Below are 16332 nucleotides of genomic sequence, written 5' to 3' on the forward strand. Positions count from 1 at the left end.
CAAGAAACATAAAGAAGAACTGGAATCTAAAGTTCCACCTTTGAAGCCACCAATTCCTATTATATCTGCCATCCACATTGCAAAGACATTTCTACCAGTGCTAGCTGATCTATGCCAAGAGAAAAAACGGAGTAAAATTCATAGTTGAGGTAAACTTCTGAGTGTCATGAAGTGTTGATGTTATGAACTGACACTTCACCTGGCTTCTTCCATTGACTCTATTCTCTTCCTCTCTGTGGTCTTCTTTGGGCTTTTAGCCTAAATCTATCTTCAGAACTACAGGCAAACTTCCACAAGAGTCCTTGACCAGGAATAACATGTGCAGTATCATGTTCAGGTATTTGCTTGAGGTCCCTAGGGGTGTCAAACCCAGCAAAGAAACCCTGGAAAAATGCATGTGTTGGTCCTTCATTCAAATCAAATACGCTTCAGTTCTAAATCTAAAACTTGAACATCAAAAGGAAAACTATAAATATTAAAACCACTTTTCAATCATTATCCAAAAGTCAAATTCCCTTTAATCCAGGGAATATAACTCTAGGATCTATGCCTATCTATCTCCCTATCCATCTCCCTATCTATCTATGTATCTATTGATACCATCATGGAGTTACTAAAATAATTCTCTTACTCAAAACCCTTTTTTAAAAAAATTCTAAGTTAAGCATGGCAACAAACAGGATTAAAATGTTAGAATTATTTTTTCAAATAATTTATACTGAAAAGTTCAGTGGGAGGAAAAGAGAGGAGCTCTGTACATGCATGAAACTCTACCTAAATGAATAATACTGCATGAAAATACAAACACTTTTTATCCTATTTTAACAACTTTCAATAGTTTGATTCATCCATACTTATTCTTTTGATACCTTCAATTAATATCTAGACTGATAGCCTGAAAATTTCTTCTGGGCATAGAGGAACATTCTTCTGTCTATTCAAAGACAGGAAAATAGAATTTCCACCTCATTATCTTTAATACTATACTTTGTCTTCTCAATTATTTGCAAGGAGAAAATGATTACAAGGCAGTTACATTTAAGAGAACCTTTAAAGACTTCAAGGAAAGGGATCAGGTTTGAGACTCAGTTTGCTATCTTTTAATACCAGAAATAGATTGAAGGTAGGGGTTTTTTAGTACAGTAAACTATAAGTTTTAAAGTTTCATATGTGAAAACAAAGCTGGTGTCTTGTAGATGTGGGGGCCCAAGATAATCACGTGAATCTTTCCAAAATGGAAACCCTTTCTTGGCTGTGATGAAAGAGATGCAACAGACAGAAGGATCAGTGAGATGCAACACGAGAAGGACTTAACCCAACATTGCTGGCTTTGAGGATGGAGGACGGGGAGCACAAGGCTAGGAATGCAGTGACCTCTAAAAGCTGGCAAAGGCAAAGAAATGAATTCTTCCCTAGAATCCCCAGACAGGAACACAGCCCTGTCAACACCTTGATTTTAGCCCAGTGAGACTCAGGCTTCTGTTCAACTTTTTTTTTTTTTTTCTTTTGCGGTATGCGGGCCTCTCACTGCTGTGGCCTCTCCCGTTGCAGAGCACAGGATCCGGACGTGCAGGCTCAGCGGCCATGGCTCACGGCCCCAGCTGCTCCGCGGCATGTGGGATCTTCCCGGACCGGGGCACGAACCCGTGTCCCCTGCATCGGCAGGCGGACTCTCCACCACTGCGCCACCAGGGAAGCCCTCTGTTCGACTTCTGATCCACAGACCTGCAAGATAAGAAATTTCCGTTGCTTTATGTCATTATACTGGTGGTAATATGTTATGGCAGCAATAGAATACTAACACAAACTTTAATAAAATTTATAATCTTTGCTTTCCTTTAGTGTTCCAACTGTGTTAAAATAGAAATTATCATGGTGAAAATATTTTCCATAATAGAAAGAGTAAGTAAGTAAAAATTTTCAGTATCTTATATGACAGGTCTAGAACAGACCCAGAGACGCAGAGCTGTTTGTTCTGTAAAGTCCCTCAAAAGGGAGAAGATAACCTTGAGCTGTCTTCAAGGTGAACTCAGAGTGCACCTTCCTCATGTGTTCTCCTGTGGTCTTCATGCCCAGAGAGACAGACACCATCGCTCCTACCTTCTGAGGAAGCCAGGGGCTCAGGATCAAGCTTGCAAAGGCGGCGTGACTTTAAAGCAAAGTCTTTACTCACAAGAAGGCAAACAGTTATCTTCATGACAAGTAAGTTCTAAAACTCAAAAGAAACTTCCAGTTATAAGATAACTAAGTTCTGGCCATATGATGTATAAGATGACTATAGTTAAAAATACTGTATTGCATATTTGAAAGTTGCTAAGAGAGTAGATCTTAAAAGTTCTCATGACAAGAAAAATATTGTAACTATGTGAAGTGATGGATGCTAACTAAATTTACTGTGGTAATCATTTCACAATATATTCATATATCAAATCATCATATTGTATACCTTAAACTAATACAATGTTATATGTCAATTATATATCAATAAAACTAGAAAAATATAAAAATTCAAAAGAAAGTGCTTTCATAATACCAAAGAATTAATATTATATAAATTGTAAAATAATATGCAATATCTCCTGTCACAAAGGAACTACTGGATTAATTTCCTTTACTAATTCTCAGACTCTATACTAGTCATAACTAAGTTCCAAGTGATGAAATATTCGTATCAAGGCTTAAATAAATTATTCAATTAAAGCTGTTTGTGACTGTACTAGACGCATTTCAATTCCAGGACTTTTGCGTATGAATAAAACCAAATATCAAGATTCACAGATGTTGAAGAAACACAACAATATCTGGAAACTAAAATCATGGGAAGAGATAGTGTAATGACAACAAAGGAACTGAAATACTAATCTTCTGGGAATGTTTGCTTCCTGGAAACTAAAGGCAAGTTTCCTATAAAGTGAGAAATGTTTCGAATTAAATACAAAAACAGAATAGAATAAAATTAAGCAGGCTAACATACTCAAAATGAAACACCTGTAACTGAATAAACTGAATATCTTCTATCATAACATAGTATTTGTTAACATATTTAATTAGAACTCCATAATAAGGCATCCAGCATATTTAGATCTCCAGTGTACAGAGACTCTGTTAGGTATTGTGGTTGATTCAGAAAATCCAGTCTCTGACACTAAGGAGTTTAAATGCTCTTTGCGGGGAGTCAGGATAAGTGCAAGCAAAATGACAGAGAATTACTACATGGCAATTATTAAGAAGTGTACAATATCAAAATGACGTAGAAGACTGATAAGAGTAAAATGTGATTAGTCAGGGAAGATAAGAGATGGGCACCCATCCCAGAAGTAAATTGGGTTGCCAGGTGCATGATACAAAAGGAGATGTGCTGAGAAAGCCACTTGTAGAGAAAAAATATGCCCCCTACCAGTCCTCCAAGATGACTTAAATTTTCACCATTAATCCAACTCATTAGCTATTCATTTAACCAGAAAATACTTATTGAATACCACACACCAAGTTGTATGGGTGCCAGCACAAGTATTTCTTTTCTTCCCCCTTTCTTTCAGTTTTGGACCATTTTAAATATGATTGTTTCCTGGAAGAGATAACATAGAAAGTCATTAACAGATGCTAACACATAATTATGACCTGCACCTTCCTCTCCTCCCTCACCCCTAACTTCACTGAAGAATTAAAATAACCTTTAAGGTATGTTCCAACTATCCATTTTCTACACTATTGCCAGAGTGATATTCTAAAATCATAATTCTCATCATCTTCTCCTATTTACTATTCAATGAACAATTTTTCAGGGCCCTAAAAGAATAGCTGAAGTGAAACTAAGAAAACTTTAGACAGAGATGGGGAAGAGTTCAGGAAATGACTAGCACTTGATCACTTTTATGATTCTGGCAAAAGATAATAGGTAGTAATATAATGGAGAATGAGTGGATGAATATATTTTTTAAAGGCATCGCTTTTGGTAAAGAAAGGTAAGAGTTTAGTATTTGATATTAGCATGATTGATCTACAGAAAATTATTCAGGGTCTGGAACTTATGGTAAACATTTAGCCATCAATCCATACAAAGTTGGTAATTCATACCATGAGAATGGAGGAGCTTCTGAAAAGAATAAATGTTATGGGAAAGGAGCAAAGAATAAGACATTAATTCTTGAGAATTCCTAAAGGATCGTAGAAAAAAAAAGGAATCAGAGAAAGAGCATTAAAGGAAGAAATTGTAGAAGAAATGAATGTTATAAAATTTGCATTAGGGCTTTTTAAAAAATTCTATATTATGTGCAGTCAGAGAGTTTGTGTATGGGATGATGTAACTAAAATAAAGTGTTCTGTGAAATTCCTCCTGATTCTCCTTTGGGTCAGGTAGGTTTTGATATTAAGCAGGCTAAATGGTTCCAATTCTTCTTTTCTGGGAATTAAATAAACCAGAGCAGCTTTTTGGACTGTTTATAAAAGAAGAAAATGAGCTGCCAAGATACAGTTAATAATATTGTGTATCTTTGAATTTGTCATGGAGGAACTTTTAACAAGCCTTGGCATGACATCTTATTTTTGCATACCCCAGCCAAATAACTTCCCAAATTTCTTATTCTTAAAACGGCTTATTAGTGTAAGCTGGTAGCCAAACTACAGCAATAGCAGAGAAATAGTTTGTGCTTATTCAGCCACAAAATGAGTTGCTTTAAGTTATTTTACCTACTGACTCATTAAAATGAACCATGATAATCCAATCTTTTTATTTATGTTGAAGTAGCTAAAGACTAAAGGTATTTTAATCATCAACATGAATTTATATAGAATTGACTATGAAAACAACATCATTTTGGGATGTTATCCAAGAACATAGACCCTGCAAGAAGAGACAAGAATCAAGGAATGAAAAAGCAAAAGAAGAAAGTTTATACAGTCCTGCAACTCTTAATTTCCCGTTATCAAAGTGTTTCAGAGGTTGATATGCCCAGGGATGGCATATACTGCCAATCCCTTGTCCCTTGCCCGTTACCATTGATCATTCTCCTCCTTTCTGCTGAATAGGGATGAGCCAGCGTAGGACTCTAGGCATCCCCTACCAACTGATCTGAGCTAGCTTGCTAAATATTTGAAAACAAATCGCCATCCCCAAAACATTCAAAAGTTACCCAGGAAAAGAGTTTGAAATGGATTATTTTAATGTATTTTCAGAATAGTATATGCCCATAGTTTCATGAATCCGTGATCAAGTAGAATGGCACACTATTGTCTCTGATATCTATCTTTCTTTCTATCTATCTATCATCTAGTCATCCATCCATCCTTCCATCAATCTATCTATTTTTTGTTACATTTCTCCTTAGCACAAGCTCCTGTGAGCTACTGTTCTAGAAAGAGCTTAAAATTGTCATTTTGAATTTCACTAATTTGAGTGAAAAATTCAATTAATTATATTGTATAAACTCTATTTACATGTGAAGAATTCCTAATTACATTTGTGATGGTCTTATATTGGCTTTGCTATGGTGTTTTTTTGTTGTTGTTGTTGTTTTTTACAAATCTCCGCTTTATGTCATCTAATCTGCAGCATCCTCCAGGGCCAACTCTTTGAACTCCCAAGAGATAGGGAAAGCATAGCTACCATGGATGTACTTGCATTTACCTAGAATGTTGCTAATATGTGATTCGCAGTGGCAGGAGCTAGGAAGACAATAGATAAGTCACTTAAAAATATGCTGTAAGAGCAAAGCTGAGAGATCACTTACTCTTCTTAGGGGAGAAAGAAAGCCTTCACAGAAGAGGTGACGTCTTATGGAAAAATAAGGTTAGAGGTTCTTCAGCAGAGGGGAAAAAAAAGGGCTTGGCAGTTTCCAAAAGTATTCAGAGGAGGACGCATGGGATACAGAGGTGAATAATGAAGTCAATATCATATGTAAGACCAGATGCGAAACAACTTTGGGTGCCAAGATAAAGTATTTGGATATTTATGCAGTAAATGAGTCAGTAGAGATTTCTTAAGCTGGGTAGTAAATACATAATCAGATTTGGAGTGGAGGTGAGTGTAACCTTTTTATCAGTTTTGGTTTTTCTTCTTTTATTATTATCAGAAAACAATATCTATTTATGTTTAAAATTATAAATAAAGATAAGTAAAATCATGGAAAATAAAAATCAGTTAGTCCTATGCACTCAGAGATGAATCTCTTAAAATTTTATCAGCTAATATAAAGTACTTTTCCCCATGAATCAGGATAAATATAAATATACTCATGATATATTTAAAAGTAATTATACATTTTAATGAGTCCTATTATACAAAGCTTTTTAAAATTTACTTTTTCCACCTAATACTATACTGTAAACATCTTTTCAGTAAATTAACATCATTTTCAATTTTTCAACATCATAAACAATCCTGAAATGATGTTCTTTGTATTTATATTCTTATATCTCTATTTTTCTAGGACTAATTCACAGAAATAGAATTGGTGGATCAAAGAGCATGCATATTTTAAATCTTACGTTCCCATTTTCTAATTATTCCCTCTAAAAGGCTGTATCCATTTACATTTCTGTTAGCATTCATGGGAGGAATGCTATGTTCCTTCCATGTCTGCAATATTTTATGTTACCATTTCTTAAATCCTTGACTATTTGATTCAGAGGAAGACCTCACTGTAATTTTTTTTGGTACTTGTTGATTACTCCTGAGATTAAATATTTTTTATATTTGTTTTGTATCTTTGGGGGATATTATCTATTCATTTTCTACTGAAGGGATTATGCTTTTCTTTTCTTTTCTTTTAAAAAATATTTATTTATTTTGGCTGCGCCGGGTCTTCGTTGCAGCATGTGGGATCTTTAGTTGTGGTATACGGGATCTAGTTGCCTGACCAGGGATTGAACCCGGGCCCCCTGCATTGGGAGCATGGAGTTTTAACCACTGGACCACAAGGAAAGTCCCATATGCTTTTCTTTTTTATTTACAAGAGTGCTTTAAATATTCTAGCAAACTTTCAACTTTATACAATGTATAAATACATAATATGTAAGCATATTATACATTATATATTTCAAATATTCTTCCAGGTTTGATTTTTATTTATGATGTTCTTAGAGTACAAAAATTTAATTTTTTTTTTTTGTTGTTGTTTTGTTTTGTTTTTTTTGCGGTATGCGGGCCTCTCACTGTTGTGGCCTCTCCCGTTGCGGAGCACAGGCTCTGGACGCGCAGGCTCAACAGCCATGGCTCACGGGCCCAGCCGCTCCGTGGCATGTGGGATCCTCCCAGACCGGGGCACGAACCCGTGTTCCCTGCATCGGCAGGCGGACTCTCAACCACTGCGCCACCAGGGAAGCCCCAAAAATTTAATTTTTTGATAATAAAATCCATCAAGGTGTTTTTAACTTGGTGATTTTATTACATCTAAAATTAATTTTGATAAATGACGTGACAAAGGGTTTTAAATAGTCATCCCAATATCATATATTTAAAAATTAGTTTTCCTTATGAAACTTAAATGCCAACTTTATCACAGTTTAGATTATTAAAGTCAGTTTCACAGAGTAAATGAACACATAGGCTTTGGCATCACAGAAAACCTGTGTTTACCACTGTGGCCTCTTCAAATCTTAGCTTCCTTGAGAGGGAAAGATGAAAATAGCAAAATAGCAATAGCTTATTGTATTAAATTACATAATGCATTTAAAGCACTTAATACAGTGCTTACAATAAACATTAGTAGTTCATAGCATTGTTACTTTTATATTAGAGTATGGTTTTTGATTTTTTATCTTCTTCACTGATTAGTGTATCTATTTTTGCATCAATATCATAGTTTGATTATTTTGTAGTATTAAGTACTTTTAAACATCTAATAGAGCAATTTTATTCAACCACTCAAAAATATTTGTTGAATGCCTTTTACTTGTCTCTAACAGCTAGGATCTGAAGGTATCAATATATGGTTGAGCAAATCAGCACTGGTCCCTGATCAATTAGCCTACAGTCACATCTTTCTGAGGATCTGACTTATTTATCAAGATAAAAGTTTTTAAGACACCCTTTACTTTTTATTTGGTTCTGAAGACAACTTTGTTCAATAGCAACATATCTTTAGCAACATATCATTAAATCTAGTTTATATCTACTGATGGCTCATTTCATCCATCTTAACATTGAATTTATTGATTACAGTATCACAGGATAAATTTTTTTATATTCTTATGACAATATACTTATACTCTTGAGTATAAGTATACTCAAGTATACTCTTGAGTATATCTTACAAGATTGGAATTCAGTTCTCTTCTTGAATAAATCATGTTCAATTAAAAAAACACTTTAATTATACCACTTGACATACAGCATAAAGCAGTTGTGTTTGTTTGCTGATAGATTTTTGAAAAGAGGTATTGAACATTTGGATTTGTCAATATTTACACTGTACTGCCCAAGAGGGACAAATATAAGCAGGGAAAATGCATCACGTTTGAAAAGGAATGGACTCTTGGAAAGAAACAGATCTGGATTTTGAATCCCAGTTCTATCCATTCCCATGGTGTATAAGATAAAACCACTGTAAGTTTCCTACTACTGCTGTAACAAATTACCACAAACATAGTGGTTTAAAACAAATGTATTCTTTCACAGTTCTGGAGGTCAAAGGTCTAAAATCGAGGTGTTTCTAAGGCTATCTTCCTTCTGGAGGTTTCTGGGAAGGATCCGTTTCCTTGCCTGTTCCAGTTTCTAAAGGCTGCTGGCACTTCTTGGCTTGTGGTCCCCTCCTCCATTTCAAAGCATATCATAACCACCTCTGCTTCCATTGTTAATCCCTTTTCAGCTTCTGACCTTCCTGTCTCCCTCTCATAAGGACCCTTGTGATTATATTGGATCTGCCCAGATAAGCTAGGCTAGTCTTCCATCTAAAGATCCTTAATTTAATCACATCTATAAACACCCTCTTGGTCATAAAAAGTGACATCTTTACACATTACAGGGATAAGGACATGGGCATCTTTTGGGGGCCATTATTCAGCCTACCATAATCACTATAGCAGGGAACTCATAACTAACTGGAGAAGACACTCAGCTGATCCACACACTTATTTACTCATATTTAACCTACTTTTTTAAAAACAGTTCACTGTATGGTTGCACATTTGGGCAAGTGCCAGTTCTCTGAACCCTGTGTGTCCTTCACCTGTAAAATGGAACTAATGCCTACTTACATAATAGAGATGCTCTGAGGACTAAATGACATAGTGTATAAAAAGCTGTTTCCACTCCATCACATAAGAGTACTGTGGGCATTGTGCTAAAAAGTGACTCTTGAGGGCAAAAGGAATAAACTTAATACTTTTGTTGCATGTTTGCAGTACACTGAAATTTCATTCTAGTTACATGGAAATTATTTGAATTAACTTGCATTCTTGAAGAGAGAGAGATAAATAATGTAAATAATATATGCCATTCTACCTATCATTCCACCCAATGGGCACATGAAAGAGTGACTATAGACTACTTGCTTCTACTCTTTCTGAGTTAGGCTCTATTTTCTCATGCCTCCCAGAGCATGAACCTTTTGAGACCAATTGTTTAAATATATGTACTCTTTCAGATATTATTGCAATTAATTCTTCATTAAATGTCTGTTTTTACACTATGAAGTAAACCTGACAAGAATATTAGTTTAAGACAATACCTGGCATGTAGTTGGTGTTCAATATATGACACCTATTATTATGCAAATAAATATTTGTTTAAAAAACAAGTGCTCACCAATAAACTGGGAACATATAATTGAGGGAGAACAGCCTAGTGGAATGAACAAATTTCAAAGTCAGATACATCTGAGTTCAAGTCCTGAGTTTTCCATTAGCTGTTTCCTTGGATATTTTCCTTAACCTCTCTAAACCTCAATTCTATCATTTTAAAAATAGAAATTATAATCTGATCTATTTAGATGTGAGGAGCAAATGAGAAATGTACTTAAACTCCTAGAATAGTTTCTGTCAATAAATGATAATTATTATTACCTAAATAAATATTTTCTTAATTTAAATATATTTAGCAAACAACTTTCTGAATAATAAATATAGGTATTATAGATAGGAAAAATAGAATTATTTAAATTCCATCTAATCACCTAGGTTTCTGAAACATATGAACTTAAAGGACCTATGGCCCATTACAAATTGTTTATTACTAAGTGGATTTTGAGTACTTGTATTGGTCAGGCTATTTAAGGTCACATGCACAATCACTAATGTACCTTCAGTGAAGGGGTTTATGAGAATACAAAGAAATACTAGTAGCACTGTTCTTAATGTTAGCAACAGCACAGTCAACCCCTGTTCTAGATCTTCTGAGACTGGGAAATGCAGTAGGATCTAAAGATAAGGGACTCAGTGTCCCTCTATTCAATAACTGTGGCTTGATTGACTCAACTTCTCTGTTTTCACCAAACATTTAATTTGGAAAGTACTCAAGCCACCACAAAGGTGCTGGAGTTTCCTCTTGCTGAGTCAGTTAAAAATTATCTGATTCACAACAGCCAAGACATGGAAACAACCTAAATATCCATTGACAGATGAATGGATAAAGAAGAAGTGGCACATATAAACAATGGAATATCACTCAGCCATAAAAAAGAATTAAATAATGCCATTTGCAGCAACATGGATGGACCTAGAGATTATCATACTAAGTGAAGTAAGTCAGACAAAGATCATATGAAATCACTGACATGTGGAATCTAAAAAAATAATACAAAGGAACTTATTTACAAAACAGAAACAGACTCACAGACATAGAAAACAAACTTATGGTTACCAAAGGGGAAAGCAGGGGCGAGGGGTGGGGGATAAATTAGGAGTTTGGGATTAGCAGATACAAACTACTATATGTAAAATAGATAAACAATAAGGTCCTACTGTATAGCACAGGGAATTACTCACTATCCTGTGATAAACCATAATGAAAAAGAATATGAAAAAGAATGTATATATAAGTATAACTGAATCACTTTGCTGTACAGTAGAAATTAACACAACATTATAAATCAACTATACTTCAATAAAATAAATTTAAAAAAAAAAAGGAAAATTACCTCTGGCTCCTGTTCATCCCTGATCCCATCCATACCAGCCAGGAGCAATGCGGACCACAAAAGAAAAAAAAATCTATCTTCAAGATATGTCTGCATGCTTTCAGAACTTTAATAACTACTTCTGCTGTCCACCCATGCCCTAGCTCTAAACTATGTATAAGCCTCAAGGGCTTTTTTGCCTTTTTCTGCTTAAAGGCATGAGTAGGGACTACTTGCTCTTTTCCTACTTGCCACTGCATGGAAACTTGGGCCTACATTTGTATGTCTCATCATTCCAGCTATGCCTAAAAGTAGCAAGTAAAATGTTGTCTACCTCACAGACCCTATCCTCTGAGCTACACCTCAGTCATTTCTGGCTATTCAAGATTTTCAAAGACCTTCTTCTCAGGAGTGTTCCTAGATGTGATCCCATATATAAGCTAACTTGGAAGGGAGATAACTAAGGACAAAGGAATAACGATCAAATGAAAACACACCAAAAAGAAGAAAGCACTATGCAGAGGAGAGAATTATTAAAAGAACATATTTTATAGAATCATAATATGTCTACTCTGGTCCCTGAAATCTCCACAACCTCCCACAGTTACCCTCGTATATTCTGATCCTAGGGACATACATTCTAGGAAGGCAGTGTCCTAAACTGTGGACTTTGAAGACATGGCCTCCATGGTAATTAATTTCCATTTTTCATTTTTAATAATTCTCTTTCAAGAACTTAGTTTTCCATTTATTATGGTCTGGCCTATAATCAATTGTTACCTCTTTTATAGGTCTTTACACTTATGCATTCTTCAATTTTTCATTGTTTTTGGTGTTCAGTTTTGTTTGAGAAGAAATCTAAATGACTTTTAGAATCCATGTGGATACGTGGAAGAAGTGTTTCTAGGCAGAGAATGGGAAGTGCAAAGGCTCTGGGGTGGGAGCTCAGCAAGAAGGCTGGTAGAGATGGAGTGAAATGGGTGAAGTGGAGAGAGACAGGAGATTAAGCCAGGAGGAGGATCATGTAGTACTTTAAAAGGCATATTAATCAGACTTATTTTTTTGCAGATTTTTAAAAGAGGATACAAAACCCAGAAAAAGTGAAAAATAATCCCTATATTCCCTCCTGTTGAGCAATTTTATCAGTTCCAATCTGTCTTTGATTAATGTCAGACTTGACTCCAGAAAAACATGTTGCTTTGAAAAGTTTTTCTTGGATTACAAAGCATTGAAAATGTATTTAAATGTTTAAAAAACTATATCAGTGGGTTTTATTTAATTTCATATAACAGGATATCCAATCCAAGGGGTTTAAGAACAAAACGAAAATAATTGCTTCATGTATCTAAAAAATCCAGTTTTGGGGTTCTACTGCATCTTGACTGGAGACCAAATGATGTCACCTGGACCCAGATTCTTTCTGTTCGATTCTGTTCATTCATCATGCTCCTTTACTGCCAGATGCCATGCCTTCTTTTTGGAGGTGTCTGCTCTAACTCCAGACTTAGATTGTCTCTCAGTCAAATCCAATGGAAAAGAGGAAGAGATTTTGGGAAGTTCCAGCATCTTACTAATTCTGTCACATACAAATTCCTGAACTCATGGCTACAAATGGTTATAGTCCAGGGGATGAAATACACTTATTTCTTACAGTGTGGATGACTTTCTTCCCTCTAATAGCGCATCCCTGAACGAATCTCCAAATGGCAGTACTAGAAACAGGGTGAATTGATGTTGAATAGCAAACAAACAAAACCAAGGAAATATCCATTCATTTGTCTACCACATCTTCCCATTCAATCACCTTCAAAAATATCTCTGCCTCCGTAATAAACCTATGCTCTGTCCCAATGAAAACACACTCTCCTCTACCTTCCTAAAGCAATAACACTTAAAGTCCCGTTCATTTACAGATAGAGCTCAAAGCCCCAAATATCTGTTTAGTGCACAGTCCTCTCAGTCAGACTTCTCTCTAACTCCTCTTGGCCTAGAAAACTAATGCTAAATAGTAAGTTTAATGAATCCCCAAACATCTAAAACACACTTTTTTTCCTAGGCTGCCATTGGGGAAGGAAAACAACACAAAGCAGTTTCTGGTATATAACTTACATTGTATCTTATGTGAAGTATAAGGCAAGGACCCCTCAGTCTAGAAGTGAAATGCAGTTCCTTTGACAACGAGTCTGGCTGTTCTAGATCTGCTCTCTGGAAGGATCTTTCTTCCGCTGTTGAGGAGAAAATGGTTAATCACAGGTCAATAAACCACTTCTTCCCTAGTGGAGACAACAGGAAAGAATGACTTCCACCAGATCTTCTTGCACACAGGGATTCCCTACCTACAAAATGTTTTAGTAGGATATTTCTGACCCATCTATTTTTCTTATTGTAGGCAAACCTGAAATTTGTGGATTCTTACCTATACTTGGTGTTTGTTTATATCTTTTCATATAAAGTTTTGTGTACAGTAAGATCTATGATTTGTATGAGATTGCTTTGACAATCCAATCTATTGAGTTAACACGATTGTTTTCCATGACCACATCTGAGATGCCTCTTGTAATTCTTTATCAGTGTACTTTAACTTCAGGTTCTGGAGCCTGAGGACTATTTTAAGGTTTGAGCAACCCTAGCCGTTTGTTTGTAAGGCTTGGGATTTCTATAATAGTAAAATTTATTTAAACTCTTGATATACTTTTAATCTATTTCCATTCACTCTATATCAAGGGATAGTAAACAAAGAAACATCAAGAAGATTCAATCTTTAAATCTGGAAATCACCCTTGGATTTCCTGTCTTCTAACGGATTGCCAACAACTGTCAGAAGCTAGGAGGAAGTTATGAAACAGATTTTCTCTCAGTGCTTCCAGAGGTATCAACCTTGCCAACACCTTGATTTCAAACTTCTAGTCTCTGGAACTGTGAGACAATACATTTCTGTTGTTTTAACCATCCAAGTTTATGTATGTTGTTACAGCAGCCCCAGGAACCTAATACAGCCACAATGCACGGCCAATCTCTTTGGCCCTGAGCTGAATGTCCTTTTCCTTAGTATTTGTGCCTCTGGACTGCATCTTCTCAATAGGAGTAATTTGTCCTTGCCTCAGGCAACGTCTGCTTAAATGGAAGAATGTGAAAGGGACCTGAGATACTAGGTTACAATTTCCTCATCTACCATTCTTGCTAGGTCTCCCACTTCTGCTTTTGCTTGAGTCAATGTTAGTTTGGGGCAGAGACTTTGGCTTGCTAACCCTTGCCAATCCAGCTACTGTAGTAGCAGCTGTCTTAGACTTCAGACTGCAGGTAGAAAGGATCGTTATACTAAAATAATATTCTCTGATCCGCTTGCAGAGAGAACAGGTCCACCTTAAAACTTTCTCATTCTTGTTTGACCTTCCTAAAGGCTCGAATAAGTTGAATTTTTCAAAACCAGGTTTCTCACCCTGTTTTCTTATTCAGCACAAGACAGTCAGTCTAACCAGTTGTCTTACACTTAAAACTGCTAACTTCCAAGACTTGGACTGAGTGGCCCACACTGCCCTTCACGTGACTTCATGAGCTTGGCCAGACTACATATAAGGTCTAGTCCCTGTTCAAAAGTTCACACAACCACTCAGATATAGCTCAAGTTGCTTCCACTTTGGTTATCTTTATTGTCTTTTCAGATGCAGTTGGACCAGGTCTCCAACAATATCTCTGTGACCCAATTTCCTACCTCAATGATCTGCCTAACTCTGTCCTGACTCCATTCTTAATAGGACCTCTCTTTATGGTGGGAAGATGGCTGCCACAAATATAAACTTACATTCTCTCTCATTTTAAGTCAATAAAATGTTAGCAAAATCATGGGTAATTCCATTCGTTTTGGTTGGGTCAAGTTCCCATTTCCAAATGAATCACAGTAGATGGGTCAATACCAAGTGCTGAATAACTTAGGTCTGAGTCATATGCTCTGGCTTTCACACCTCCAGAAACACATAGACTAATAGTGAATGAGGACTAAATTCCCAAATGGCCATTTGTAGAAGAAATGGTGTAATTGAAGCTAACAGTCAGAAAATATGCACTACAAATAATGGAATTAAAATACTTTTATTGATTGGTATTTGAAAAATAATGCATCAAAGAGAAAATAAAAATCACTGCACCAGAGATGAAAATCTACATTTGTAGGTTCATCAAAAGATAAATGAATAAAGACTGTGGTATATCCATACAATGGAATACTACTTAGTAATAAAAAGAAATGAATTAATGATACAGGTAGCAACTGGGATGAATCTCAAAATAATTATTCTGAGTGTACTTAGTCAGCTTTGGGCTGCTGTAACAAAATGCCACAGACTGGGTGGCTTAAACAATACACATTTATTTCTGACAGTTTTGGAGACTGAGAAGTCCAAGATCAAAGTGCCATCAGGTTTGGTTCCTGGTGAGAACCCTCTCCCTGGCATGCAGATGGCCACCTTTTTGCTGTGTCTTCATATGGTGGGGAGAGAGAGAGAGAGAACTCTGGTCTCTCTTCCTCTTCTTCTAAGGACACTAATCCTATCATGTGGGCTCCACCCTTACAACCTCATCTAAACCTAATTACCTCCCAAAGGCTCCACCTCTAAATACCATCACATTGAGAATTAGAGCTACAACATATGATTTTGGTGTAAACACATTCAGTTCACTGCAGAGTGAAAGAAGTCAGACAAAATGTATGATTCCATTATATAAAATTGTAGAAAAGGTAAACTAATCTATAGAAACAGAAAGCAGATCAGTAGTTTAGGGACAGGGCTAGAAGGCAGAGATGGAACTGGGAAGGTTTCAAAGGGCATGAGGAAATTTTGAGCAGTGATAAATAAGTTCACTATCATAATTGTGGCGATTTTTTCACAGGTGTGTTATTTGTGTCAAAACTTATACAACTTAAATATTCCACTTTTCATGAATATTTTGGTTATTTGTTGTGGCCCTAATAATCCTGTTAAGAATATTCTTGTAGCTATCTTTTAGTGCACATTATATGTATTTCTTTCATTTATGCAACTCAGAGTGGGAATACTAGGTCATGGATATTTACATACTCTTAAAAAGTTCCCTTGGGCTCCTTTGCTCCTGGCCCCAACCCTGTAGTTCTAGGCAGCCGCTATAGATTAGTTGTAGCTGTTATGGGATTTCATATAAATGAAATTGTATATAATGTACTCTTGTGTATGGCTTCATCTGCTCAGAGATTCATCTATGTAGTTGTATATGTCAGGGTTTTTTTTTGTAATTGCTGAAACAT

The sequence above is a fragment of the Mesoplodon densirostris genome, chromosome 11, assembly GCF_025265405.1.
Source record: "Mesoplodon densirostris isolate mMesDen1 chromosome 11, mMesDen1 primary haplotype, whole genome shotgun sequence".
Taxonomy (NCBI): Eukaryota; Metazoa; Chordata; class Mammalia; order Artiodactyla; family Ziphiidae; genus Mesoplodon; species Mesoplodon densirostris.